Here is a 10,991-nt window from a genome sequence, read left to right as displayed (position 1 = left end):
TTATGGTACAGGTGCCCATGCATCAAGGTAAAAACTAAGAAGTTGAAAGCAAATAATGGAATGGTGTAGTATATTATGTATTGTAATAACAGATAATAAGTGAATAGTTAAGGATTTATGCTTGCAAATTTTTTTAAAAATATCTTCTTATGAATTACGACGTGTTTTAGGTGAAATCTGGAAGAATTTCTTTAAACCTAAAAAACATATACATAAACTTGAACACATATAGTCTCAACACATATCCCCTTTCACGCATGTACTGGTAGACTTATAAACTATCTTAATGATTTATTGTCAAGGAACATGTTATATTATGTTATCCTACTAGTCTATTACCACCATGGCACATGCAGTTGTGGCAGAGCCTAAAAATATCTTTCAATAAAACCATGGGCTGGCTGAAATCAATCGGTTCATATAAGATATTCGCATGCTTTCTCCTTACTGATGGGTAATGTTTCTGTTAGTGTTAAAAATACTATATGGGCACGTTCTTGTCTACTAAATAGATAGCTTAATGATCCCGGAAATTGTGTTCAATTTTTCAATCATTCGGAATTCGTAAAATAACGTTCTTGTTAGTAATATTATTTCTACTTTTATGCAAAACTTAAGCTATAAAGCCTAGTGATTATATATGCATCATCCTTGCCTAGACCTTCAAGACGCAACAAGGTCGTCTTCTTTCCAGCAGGGGGGAAGGCGCCTGGCCCGACCGCCAGAGGACAGGTCCAAGAGGTTCCAAATTGGGCTGGGCTTGGTGAGTGGGCCTATTGCTATGTGGGCCACAAAATTAAGCAAAAGACACTGTATCGAAATCAAGGACATCCATCCCCTCTGGCCCTCTGTCTCTTTTTTTTTTACCTTTTTTTGAAAGATTCTCACAAATACGCTTCTGGCGGAACCATTTGAAAATCTGGACCCTTAGCTTGGCGCCATCCACGCTAGTGCCAAGCTTACACGTCTCGGCACCAGCCATCCTAGCGCCAAGGTCCATGCGCAGCTGTTGACGCGGATGTCTCTGAGATAAGAAGCCCATGTCCTAACCAGTTGAACCGCAGCATAGTTTGTTGCACACTCCTTGGAATAATTATACTTGGTTTCGTTCGAAATGGGAAGAGGTATGGGTAAATTGCTCGGCGCCAAGATGTACGGCGCCAAGCCCCCGCCACATCGGCATCCGCGTCAGCAGCTGCGTATGGACCTTGGCGCTAGGATGGCTAGCGCCGAGACGTGTAAGCTTGGCGCCAGCGTGGATGGCGCCAAACTAAGGGTCCAAATTTTGAAATGGTTCCGCCAGGGGCGTATTTGTGAGAATCTTTCAAAAAAGGATAAAAAATAAAAAAGATGGCTCTGTCTCCCAAAGGCAGGTTGGCCCCGAGCATGGAATAACTAGATACTGCTTCAATACTCATACTTGAGGATTTTGTATCAAAACATTCTCCGTTTGAGATAGCTGAATATAATTGGATCTTAACAAATAATACCATTGTTGCCGTATTTGTACAAGGATCAGTTATTAATTCATCACCAACATTAATATTAGCTGAATTTTTAATAGCCGACTTTCAAATAATAGGAACCGGATCTACATATCCTCTTTATCAATTAAATGCTTCGCAATTTCGGATAGAAGATCTTTGCAAAGTCATAACTCCCTCACTCCAAATTGTTCGACATTCTACAAAATGCATTTTGATTATCTCGACGGAATCTATGCAATGCCGAAGTCCAATTTGTATTTTTTTTTTACAAAATTTACCCAAACCAGTCTAATCTGTTTAATCAACCCGCTCAGCCCGGTTTGGCCATATGTGCTAATTTTAACTGAGACAAAATCCAAATCCAGTTTGTTTCAGACTGAAAAATCACGCACATGCCCGCCCACGAGAGGCATCGGGCCACAATTTTCGGCTTGGGCTCTAGTCAAGCCGCCCACTATTTTTACGTGTAATAATAATTGAAATAAATAATCATGCTAGACTGAGGCCGTCCATTATTTGGCAAAAAATCAGCACCACGCCCAGCCCTATGGAGATCGGGCTGAGCTTAGCCTGGTGGGCTCGGCCCGGGCCGGACTGGACTGGGATTCATTTGCTCAGGTCTAATCTACTCCATTTCGACTGCTTTGCTAAAGTTGGTTCCATCCTTCCTGAGATTCGTAAATCTTTTTACCAGTTTACGTGCAGTACATAAAATTAAATATTGATGCATTTTATTGCGCTCCTGGAGGCTGTAGTACTTGTTCTCTTTGTAAGGACTACGACACTTGCATTGCTTATAAATTCCATTCCATCAGCCCCACTTTGCACACAACTACCAGAGGCAGCCATTCACATCCAGTGCTTGAAAGCACCAACCAGAAATGGAAGGCGCCACCGTCGAGGTTCAAATCGTGTCCAAATGGAAAAAATCCTCACACTCGCCTTATCCAATAAACATAACATAATATTCCGATGATAACATGATTTGAGCCGCATCATTTATTCCCGGATATGAATAAATTTGCATCACATTGAAATAAAAACAATGCAAGCCGATTGATTCAAGGTTCATATGTAATTGATCATATATGTGAAGAGGTAGGTAGACAAGTTCTCAAGACACAGGAAATAGTCTTCGAGAAAAGACAAGGTTCAGGGTTACAAGTGCAAAAGTGAAGGGTTTGGACCGGATTGAGAATATCCAAATAATAGGGAGGGTTATCTGCAGTTTTAGAAAGACTCACACGGCACTTATAGGCTCGTCGCAACAAATACTCCATTTGCATGCGCATACTAAACCTATAAGCTATCCAAGTGCTTCACTGTCAACGAACATGTTATCCTACTAGTCTACCACCACTTTACCGCATCATAGGTGGAAGAGCTTGGGACTACCTTTGAATAAAACCCACTGAAATTGGTCGGACCATGCATCAAGGTATATGCATAGCTTATTAGCGTGTGTGAAAGTAAAACAAGGATGCATGGCACTGGATATGATATAGAGGTGGCCATGCATCACGGTAAAAAACTAATCTGAAAGTAAATAATAGGATGGTGTAGTATATTATGTATTGTAACAAATAATAACTGAAGAATCAAGGATTTCCGCTAGAAAAAAATCTTGTTATGAACTAAAATGTGTACTGTTTTAGGTGAAACCTGGAAGAATTTTTTAATACTAAAAGCATGCACAAAGTCGAACATATATGGGCTCAACACATATCCCCTTGCATGCATGCATATACAAGTAGACTTATAAACTATTTTAGAGCTTCATTGTTGATAAACATGTTATCCCAATAGTCTACCATCACTATAGCACTATGGTTATAAACTTATAGCCATTGTCGAATATATTTGAGTACGAATTCAACCTTATTATAAATCTAAAAATCGATAGTTAAATTATCAATTAAAGATTGTAAGGTTTAAATCTTGATATGTGGTATACGTCTTTAAATAAGAATGGAGTACGTTCAAGGTCCAAATTCGTGAAATCTCGGAGAAACTAGGTAGCTATTGGTCAACGAAGGTAGCAAAGGTGACGTGGGCCCAGGAATTTTCCTTTGAGAGATATGGGCTTGCAGAGTGTGCGAAGTAAATGACTGACTTGACCTAGGGGCGTGTCAGGAAGGTGCCCGGCCCGATGACAAAAGGTCCAAGAGGTTCCAAATTGGGCTGGGCCTAGTGAGTTATTGCTACGTGGACCACAAAATTAAGCAAAAGATAGTATCGAAATCGAGGACATCGTAGGTGTGTTTGGTTAGGGATCTTATACAGTTTCCGGAAGCCCATTCGTATTTCCACTCTCATTCGTCGGATGCGCCTACCTCTTCCGAGGTGTTTGGGAGACAAGGGCTAATCTTTAATCTGTGTCACATCGGATGTTTGATACTAATTAGAAGTATTAAACATAGGCTAATTACAAAACTAATTGCATAATCCTAGGTTAAATCGCGAGATGAATCTATTAAGCCTAATTAGTCTATGATTTGACAATGTGGTGCTACAGTAACCATTTGCTAATGATAGATTAATTATGCTTAATAGATTCGTCTCGTGATTTAGCATAGGGGTTCTACTATTAGTTTTGTAATTAGCTCATGTTTAGTTCTCCTAATTAGCATCCAAACATCCGATGTGACAAGGATAAAGTTTAGCCCCTGATATCTAAACGCCCCCTAAATCTCTTTCCCGGTCAAGCTGCCATCACCGACCCGCTCATACCATGCCTGCTCGCCACACGTGCCACGCACTGCCGTCGCTGACGCTCCTTCTCCGCACACCCTGCCACGTGCGTCCGTCGCCATCACCTTGCTCTCTGCATGCCCCGCCGCTGCCGCCTTCACTAGCTGCACGTCACCCCCACGTGCGCTGCCGCTTGGCGTGACCTCCGCGTGCCCCCGTTGCCTAGCGTCTACTAGCGGTCGCCGTCGCTGCTGCCCATCCCGCCCAAGCGGCTGCGCCCCCACCGCCCCTCCCCGCACGCCACCGCCGATGCTCCCACTGCTGATGAAGAAGCAGCAGTTTTTCAATATGTTGAACTAGGTTGCAAGAAATGTTGAACATGATATTTTTCTTCAAAATGTTGATCAATGTTTTATAAAATGTTGAATCTAATCTTTGTAGATGTTGATTTAAGTTTTAAAAAAATATTGAATCTAATCTGTTAATAAATTGTTGAGTTAATCTTCTGTTATGAGCCTAATGAGCCTTACTACTCTTATCTATCTAGCGGAAGCTAGATAGGATCCCTAGTGTTGTATTTTTTTTATTTTTATTTTTATATGATTTTGTAGAAATAAATAGTTGAATCAAAATTTTGTAAAAATGGACCTATACCGCCGGACCAAATGGCGGTAACTACTTAACGCTGGTTGAAACAGCGGTAAGGGGTCTTAGCGCCGGGTGAAACGGCGGTAAGGGGTCTTAGCGCCGGGTGAAATGGCGGTAAGTCCTTACTGCCCCCTATCCAGCGGGCCACCCACAGATTTGAATCGTTCTTGAATTCCAAGGTTTTTCTTTGAGGAAGTTTCGCCGTTTCATCTGGCGGTAAGGGCGCCCCGCTAGTTCAAACGGTGGGAGGCATCCCTTGCCGCCAAATGAGCCAGCGGGACCTCCTGTTATAAATAGGGCGCGCGCCCGCGCGCCATGCACCAGCGCCAGACCGAGCGAGGGAGCCAAACCGAGCGAGGAAGCTAGCGAGAGACTGAGGGAGAAGAGAGGAGAGGAGAAGGAGGGAGGGAGGGAGGAGGAGGAGGAGGAGGAGGAGGGAGGGGAAGGGGAAGATTGAAGTTTCGGTCGTCGCTTCATTTCAAGTATTTTTTAAAATCTCGTAGGTTAGTTAATGTAGATAGTGTAGTTGATAGATGTAGTAGTATATAGATCTAGTAGTTAGTGTAGTAGATCTGAAACTTAGAAAAAATCTAGCGGATTTTAGACATAAAAAAATATAGCTTAGTTAGTATAGTGGATTTAGCTTAGGTATTTAGTTTACATTAAATTTAGTTTGTTGATTTATGTATATTAAATTTAGATGAATATTATTTGCATTGCTACGGTTATATTTTGGTTAGGTATTGACAATGTAGTTATTATAGGGGTAGTTAGAATTATTAGATTTAGTAAGAACCTTTGTGCTTGTCGCGTATATTGTCCCGGGTAGATGCCTATGATAAATTTAGTTCGTAAGGTTGGTTTACTCTTAAATAGTTGTTAGTGTGGATGATAGAATTAAATGATTTCACCGTTTATTGAAATGAAGGTGTCGTATAGTTAACTGATTTAAGTTATTGAGAGTAACTTGGACTGCTCGTTTCGTGTATGTTGGCAGGCATGTCGGATAGTTTATATTTCCAAGTCTTCTATGGTCTGGGGGAGGTTAGATATGGTCTAGAAGAGGTAGATTTGAGTGGATTTTCATATTTCTGCAAGTATTTACCAAGAGCAAGAGAGAACTTGGAGGGGCATATACCAGCAGTCCTGACTTCCTGTTACATCAGCAGTCCCGACCGCCGTTCACAGGTATATCCCACCCTTTCATTCTCCTTGCAATAAAGATTTTTCATTTATCTAACCCGCTGCACGATGGTTATGTTAGGGCTACCCGTCAGGGTGGTGGTGGTGGTGGTGGGCTGAGGGTCTAGTGGGCTCCGAGGATGGTTCAGTGGGTCAAGATGTCGACGACCGCTTTAGATGAGGTGGTGCAGGAGGACCGTGCGCACGACGACGATGCATTCGCAGCATACCTTCGGTGGTTCTTGCCAAGGACCAGGACGCGGGTCACGTACGTTCCGAGTCAGCCATCGATGGAGACCGCACCTATCATGCAGACATACCCACGCTCGAGGGATGTCAACTTCGATATCGCGGTAAGCTTCTTCATCATTTTTGTTACTCAACTTGCATCATGTGGTGTGGCTAACTTCAACCCTGTCCTCTTCCCAAAAGTACGACGTTATTGCAGAGGTAGCCACTGAGCTGATGTACGGCATCGAGCACTTTCAGCAGCTGACTAATCATCAGCACGAGACACCGTACAAGAGGGCCTTAGGCGCCCACAATAGGTTCCTGAGGACCGTCAGCTGCTGTGGCGATCGCAGGGACATCGTGCTTCTACCACGGGCTGCCTACCCTCATTCGTCCTCTCCACCTCCTACCCACCAGGCCGGTACGTCCTCTCAGCCATCCGTTCGTCCGTCGTTCCCCGACCCCTGTACCGCACCACAGGCACATGCACCAGCGGCCGGGCGGTCCTAGGCCACACCGGTACCACCGCCGTTTTGGTATGTCCCCTCCAGCCCGTCCATTGTTCCGCGGTACCTGACCCCGACAGGTAAGTGAACGTTATTTTGTCATACACCATTGACAAAATGTTGTCCAATTAACTAAAGCGTCCCCACATAAGTAGAGACTAAATGTGATACAAATATCAGTCCCAGGAGGCTGATAACACATTTATTCGACAGATAATTCAGTTACCGTACAACTCCCGAGGGAGTGGGCGTGAAAGCCACGCAGCGATAAACAGTAAATAAATAACGGCGGCTAACCAAGCGACTGCCAAAAGACAGCACTCGGGACTACACGGCAGCAGCAGCATCTTGGGCAGGACAACACCACAGGCAGCGTCGGGTGCGGACACAACCTCTACTCGAGGTCCTTTGCGACGAAATCGGGGTCTTCCTCTGTAGTAATGAAGCAAGGGTGAGTACTAACGTACTCAACAAGTCCAACCCCATCCACGGAGGGGATACAAGCAAGTTTATGCACAAGTACAACAAGGATAGGCTAGAGTTTGTTTGCGGAAAAGCTAAGTTTTAACACATGCAGGGGATCGTTTTTAAAAAGGGTTTTTGTAAAGTTTTCCTTTACTAACCGAAACATTGAGTGGGGTTGATCCTACACAAAGGATCCAAGTTTTTATCGCTATCGGACTCCCCGTCCGTCATAGCGCACGGCACAACTGCCGGACTCTTCCAAAATCCCCCCCCACACACACACACACCTGACAGTCTTGCCCAATTGCTAGTTATGTGACCAAGCCATAACTCGTCCAATGCCGTGGACACGGCTACCCGGATAGGTTTTAACTCTGCAGAGGGTGTGCACTTTTCCCACAAGTAGGGTACCGTAGCACGACCACCTTAGTGACGGTACGGATCCTAACAAAGCCATTACCCACCTTAGCTGAGGCTGGCTAGCCCTCACGGAGACACCCAAGGGGTTCACGACTCGTCCATGAGACCGTAACCAGGACCTAAGTCACCAAGATCTTATTCCCTTTCCATTGGTTCCCGTTGCTCACCAGCACCCCTGAGGACTAACAGTTCAACTAGCGGGATTTATGCTAAGCCGTTGCCCATACAACGGTCGAGTGGTTGCACGATAGTGGAATTAGGCAAGATGACACATCAACTCGGTCCTTAATCATGACAAGATGGATATCTCCCGACATTGCTCAACCACCAAGGTACGAGCACAACAACCGGGCATCCTACACAAGGAACACCCATCCATCCCGTCTACACATCCCTTTTCCCGAACCCAAAAGCCATTTCTCTTACTTGGACACACACATTTATTTTCCGAATACGCCATTGTAATAATGATTGCAGTTGAGTAACAATTTCCTAAGCGTTCTAGCAGTGGTTATCATCTAAACAGAGCGAGTCATATTTAGAGACAAGCATAGGACAACAAGGAATGTTCATAACAATCAAGGGGTGGCTATCCAACCATGTCTTGCAATAAAATAATATGCATTTTGTAAAACAGGCCAATAGGTTGTGTTTGAAAAACTAGGTATTAAGTATGCATCAAAGGGTGAGATTGGACTTGCCGTCTTCAAAGCCTTCCGGGAGTTCCGGCTCGCGGTACTGGTCCTCGGGCTCGGGCTCGCGGTCAAACTCCTCCTCGGGCTCCTCCTCGGGCAATTCGCGATCTACGGCACACGCAAACAGACACACAAATAAATAAAAGAGAAAACGGTTTTTAACCGTGAGCTCCGAACAGGAAATGCGAACGGAAAATAGGTAGAAGGATTATTTCTGGGAAATTTGGATATAGATCGGCGAAAGTATTCCAGAGGATGACGTGGTGAAATTCGGGATTAATTGGAGGAAGTTTGGCGCATGAAATGACGGGTTAAACGTGAATTAGGGGCTTAAACGGAGGCTTAGGACTGATTTGTACTAAACCAGGGACCTATTTGTAAATAATTTTGGAGGTGGAGGGGCTTATCCGCGAATAGCTTTATGAGAGTGGTGGGAGGACTTATTTGCGAATAGTGGATTTCAGGGGGTTAGATCGGAAATTGGTTTTCTTCTTCCTCTGGTGCGCACAGTACACAGAGAAGGGGAGAGGGGGGGGGGGGTCACGGCCGGGCCTAGGGGCGGCGGCCTAGGGTCGCCGGCGGCGAGGGGAGGCGGCGGAAGATGGTGGAGGGGTCCGGGGAGGCCCCATTTTGCTACTCACCTCGGGGATTTGGGTAGGGAGGGGGGTGCGGCCGGTGGTGGGTTTCGACGGCGGCGGCGGCGACTCGGGTGGCGGAGGCAGGGAAGATGGGGAGTGGTGGTGCTGGTGGGTGGAGAGTGGGGAGGCCGGGCGGCTTTTTATAGGCGGCGAGGAGGGCGCCGGCGGCGACGTGCGGGGTCGGAGCGCGGCGTGGCGCCAGGCGCCGGGCGGAGTGGCGGCGGCGTACGGCGGGGTAGGGGCCGGGGAGGCCGGCCGGGGAGCTAGCGCCGGGCGGCGGCACGTGCCCCCGGGCGCGGGCCAAGGCGGCCAGGCGGAGTGGCGCCAGGCGCGCCGGCAGGGCCGGGGCCGAGGTGACCGGCGGAGGTGACCGGCGGGAGGTGTCCGGCGGGACCCCAGGCGGGCGGCGCGGGTCCGGGCGACGGGGCGGTATGGCGCAAGGGGATGGGGCGCCGGAGTAAATGGTGTTGGCCGGCCAGGAGGTGTGGCGCCAGGGAATGGTGGTGCCGGGTGCCAGGAGGAAGAAAGGGGAGGAGAGAGAAGGAGGAAGGAAGAAGAAAGAAGAAAGAGAGAAAGAAAGAAGAAGGAGAAAGAAAAAAGGAGAAAAGAAAAGGGGAAAAAGAGAAGGAAAAGGGAGAGACCGGCGGCGTTCGCGGCACGCGGTCGGGGCACGCGCACGGCGTCTGACAACGGCACGCGGCGAGATTTACGGGCACGGAAAAAGATAGGTGGGGGTTGGCAAGGGTACTGGGACGGCGAAATCGCCGGGGAGGTTTCTGATTTCCGGGAGCTCAGCGGTAAAAAGATTTTAAAGGCCGTTTTTAACGGGCGGTTTTAGTTGGTGATTTCTGCGGGCGCTACATTAACCTTACTAACTAATAATTTCTTAACACACCCCCGCATATGTACGAAGCTTATAGTGGAGCAGGGCCCTCTTCTGCTGCACCAGGTACAGAGCTACGCCACTATGTTACGTGATGAATACATATATTCTATTCTATTTTAAATACGCAACGAAACTAACAATACCATTTCCTTGGTTGCATGACAGGGTTTGTAGATCGTGGAGGGTTTCAGAGGACTCCCTCAAGGAGGAGGGACAGAGGTCCAGTGTCCATACTTGGTGGACGAAATGTTGAGACCCGAGCCTGACGTGATCGATGCTTCGCAGTTGTGTGACGCCCCGGAGGCTCCTACATAGGGCGCGACCCAGGACTTCGCGACACCACCTGCGGCTGTAGCAGGACGTCCGCCTCATGACGTTGCCCCACGGGAGCCCTTGACGTACGACCAGTTCTAGACCAGAGCTGCGTAGCGGGCAACGAGGCGTGGTCGTGGTCGCGGTGAGCCTCGTTTCAAGTGAGGACGTATTTAGTGTGTAGGACCTCTTTTATTTTTTTACGTCGATGCACGCTTTCATATGTACGATTGTATAGCGTACGATGTGTGGTCATCCGCAGACTACTTTATCTAGGCCGGGAGTTAAATCATTTTCAATTATTTCGTTCAATCACTCTACCTCTCTCAAATTACGAATTTACATATTTTACTTCCAAAAATATCATAAAAAATTAAAGGAACAATATTTGAAATGGAGGTATAGCCTCAAATTATGAAGTTACATATTGCAATGGAAGTATATAATTTAGATTCATAAATGTCATAACAAATGAAGGAAAAATAATTAAAATGGAGTTATAGCCGGTTGAAATAGCTAAAGGTACTTGTAGCCATTTCAATCGGCTATAACATCCCCAACCGGCTGTAAGCACTTACCCCCACCTGAAATGGTGGTAGGCCGCCTACCGCCGTAGGAAACAGCGGAAAGGCCCATACCGCTGTTTCAGCCGGCGAAACACGCCTGCACGTGCTAGCCGGCACCCTTCCGTCGTTTTAACCGGCGAAAGGAACCCTACCGCCATTTGGTCCGGCGAAAGGAACCCTACCGTCGTTTGGTCCGGCGGCATAGGTTCATTTTTGCAAATTTTTGGTTCGACTATTTATTTTTGCAAAATTATTAAAAAAATA

The sequence above is a fragment of the Setaria viridis genome, chromosome 6 (genome assembly GCF_005286985.2).
Source record: "Setaria viridis chromosome 6, Setaria_viridis_v4.0, whole genome shotgun sequence".
Lineage (NCBI taxonomy): Eukaryota > Viridiplantae > Streptophyta > Magnoliopsida > Poales > Poaceae > Setaria > Setaria viridis.
Note: the sequence above shows the minus strand (reverse complement) of the source record.